Here is a 3461-nt window from a genome sequence, read left to right as displayed (position 1 = left end):
ATTCCAATTTGTGCTTTTTTGTTGTTGTTAGCGTTTTGACTGCGTCCTTAACTGTGTTTATCCATTCGAGTCAATCAAAGTATTAATTAATGCAATTTCTGTTGTCACTGTTTGTATTTTAAGCGGGCAGCAACACATATATATATATATATATATATATATGCACAAACATGGGGGGGGGGGGGAGGGGAGGGGGGAGGGGAGGGGGGAGAGGAGGGGGGAGGGGAGGGTGAGAGGGATTTATTGTAATCATACAAGCGGGGTACATATTTCTCGCCCACATCAATGTACACGTATTTTTTAATTTTTTTTATCTATTGTTTTTAACTTTTTTGGGGTGTTTCATTAATATTTACTCAAATCTCAATAAAAACAGCGTACACATATTGTTTTCTTTGTATCTTTTTCTTCCTGACAAAAACAAACAAAACAAGATTAATGGAAGCTTCTGCCTTGTTTTAACCCATCGTTAGCATGGGCCGGTGAGGCGCATACTGATATTGGTCGTAACACTTCATTACTTTTATGGGGGCAAATACATAGCCATCAATGCAATTGTCTTTCTGATCAGATTGATATCGATAAGGTAAAGTGTAATTGCTGCTGCAATTGCAATTGCGCGAGCTTGGCCCCTGACTGACACAGTACAGGCTCGTCTACGTAACATAATATTGCTGCAGGCATGATCAGTGAGGCTTTGACTCGAATGGGGAGGGGGGGGGGGGGGGGGGGCAGGGGAGGGAGGGGCGGAGACTGAGGGCAGGGGAGGGGGGTGGACCGAGGAGAGAAGTTACATGCAGCTTTTTTCCAATGATTATAAATCAGTTCTGCTTTCTTTTCGTCCTGTGTGAATAGCGCTGGAAGAGAGAAACGCCAGGTTGACCGTGCCGTGTTCTTGTCGAGGATTTTCTTTTTGCTTACTTGTTTGTTTGTTAATGTGTGTGTGTGTGTGTGTGTGTGTGTGTGTGTGTATGTGTGTGGTGTGTGAGTGTGTGTGTGAGTATGTGTGTGTGTGTCACAGTGTGTGTGTGTGTGTATGTGTGTGTGTATGTCAGTGTGTATGTGTGTGTGTGTGTGTGTATGTCAGTGTGTTTGTGTGTGTGTATGTGTATGTGTATGTGTGTGTGTGTGCCAACAGTGTGCTAGCCGTGTGTTGCTTGTTTGTTTCCCAGCACGCGCGGTGGTCGGAGGTGTGGTCAGCTAATCAGTTGCAAATGTCTGTTTCATTCGTCTTCATTTTCTTGTCATGATTTGCGATTACGGTAACTTTATGAGACAGAGAGTTTGCACACAGTGCACAGAAGTGGCCCAAAAAACTACCTGGAGAACAACACTACCGTCACGAGGATTTTACCTACCGCTAGGAAGGACACATTCTTGTATCAAACTTCAGCGACGGAAAGAACATGCGTGAAGTTATTTTTTGTTTTGTTTTTGGTGTGGTCAAAGTTAACCGGCGAAAGGGCATCTTCTTGTTTTCAGGGAAAAAACAACAAACAATCAAACAACAACAACAACAACAACAACAACAACAACACACACACACACAAAAACAGTTTAACAAAGAGAATCGATTAATGGGGGAAGCACACACTCCCTGCAGTGTTATAATCACATGTTACTCGAAAGAGAAAATCAACTGTAGTGTTATTCAGTAACACTGAATTTTATTTTGCTATATGTATGTTTGGACACGCAGGACCCATGGACAGAGACAGCAACTCTGTACTTCTTTATCTAAAACAAGGCTGTGTAGAGTATTATTACAACATTCAAGTTTAGGTTTTCAGTGACAGAAAAGCCGCGAAAAAAGTTCTAAACTGAAGAACTGATATCTTTTTACACTTGTTTTTATAGCTATACCTTAAATCTTGTTAAAATCCGCGGAGAGAGGGAGGGGGGGGGTAGAGAATGAGAGAGAGAGAGAGAGAGAGAGAGAGAGAGAGACAGACAGACAGACAGACAGACAGACACAAAGAGAGAGAGAGAGAGACAGAGACAGAGACAGAGACAGACAGACAGAGATAACTCGTACGTGTGTGATCGAACCGGAGATACACCCGAGTTACAGCTCTTTCATTCTTCACACCGGCGGCAGCAACAGCTGCTACCATACACTCCTTTCCATACATCCATACCACAGTAGCTCGCAACAACACCAACAACACTGCTACCGCTCTCTATCTGTGTGTGTGTGTGTGTGCTTTTCAGCTCGCGCGCTGAGATTGCGGCAAAAGCTTCTGTGGCGACCGGCGCGCATTGGCGTGCACCGCGCATGTCAGTAATATGAAATAACCCGAATTTTCATAATTTCTTAATTGTATGGCCTCGTGAATAATGTACGCGTAGCCCGTGCTGGCTGTGACGTCAGAACGACCCCACACTATCCTGACTGAAACAACGCCGTGTGCTGCTATAGCTGAGAGAAAGAGAAAGAGAGAGACTGAGAGAGAGAGAGGGCTAAACTGAGCGAAGGAAATATTGATCGGCAAGCGTAGCGATAGACAGAAATAACGTTGGGGCGGTGGAGTTTTCAGTGAAGTTCCCGCATGGACGAACGTACGCTCCCTCCTTCCTTCCCAAACTACCCCCACCCTCCCATTCTCTTCTCACACCATAGCCTCCCTTGAGTTGTGTAGCAGAGCGGTGTAGAAACGCGTGTCGCTTCGTTCGCCCTGCGTGTGTACACTAGCCGCTGTTGTGGATGGACCATGGGAGCAGGAAACTAGGTCAGGCGTGGAGTCGGGGTGAACGAGGAACGCTCCCTAGTACAGCACGTGCAGGCTCTTCAGTCTCGTAGGAATACTGTGTCGTCGTTGTGACAGTCGCCGGTGGAGGGTGAAAGTCTGTGACTGACGAGTCGCTCCTCTCTCTCCCTCTCTGTTCCGCCGCCATTACAGTCATTCCTCCTCTCGCGTCAGCCGTGCCGACCAAGGGAGATTATTGATCGCTTTTTGCCAAGCGCGAAGCAGTAGTGTCATGGCCGATATGTGGGCCTGCGGAGAATGCGGAATACACCGAGGTTGCTGTCTCTGACCGTCTGTTACACTCTTCGTTATTCCTCACAGCATCCCGGGATTACATAGATCTGCCAACACATTTGCGAAAAAGAAAAGTACACGAGCTAACAGAGTGATTGATTCCCAGTGAGTTCTGTACGTGTTGCTGTATACCAACCGCTCTCGCTTTTCCAGCGCTCCTCGCTTCGTGCTTCCACCGCTGAAGGCTCCGGCTTCTGTTCTGGTTGTTGCTGCTACTGCTGCTGCTGCTCAGTGCTGCTGCCGTGCTGTGCTGTGCTGCTGCTGTGCCGGGCGCTGCGAGCCATTTCCATTGGATGTAGAATCGCATTGACAATCAGTACTGTGCAGGCGCCGGCGCGGCCTCTCGCCGCCTCCCTCACACAGCCGGTAGTAGAGAGAAAGAAGTGGCTTTTTATGCAGAGTTCAGCCCAGACATCTTTA

General features: G+C 47.0%; 1 protein-coding gene across 1 annotated transcript in view; it reads left to right on the top strand.

The window, feature by feature from the left end:
- The first annotated feature begins 2104 nt into the window (after positions 1-2104).
- LOC138961269 (guanine nucleotide-binding protein G(o) subunit alpha) overlaps positions 2105-3461 on the top strand; it is a 48752-nt gene continuing 47395 nt past the window's right edge. Inside the window, exon 1 of the mRNA XM_070332875.1 lies at positions 2105-3461. This exon is cut by the window's right edge and continues 379 nt beyond it. The gene's annotated coding sequence lies outside the window, so the exon portion shown is untranslated.

Source organism: Littorina saxatilis, linkage group LG1 (assembly GCF_037325665.1).
Source record: "Littorina saxatilis isolate snail1 linkage group LG1, US_GU_Lsax_2.0, whole genome shotgun sequence".
Lineage (NCBI taxonomy): Eukaryota > Metazoa > Mollusca > Gastropoda > Littorinimorpha > Littorinidae > Littorina > Littorina saxatilis.
Note: the sequence above shows the minus strand (reverse complement) of the source record. Positions and strands in the feature narration are given on the sequence as shown.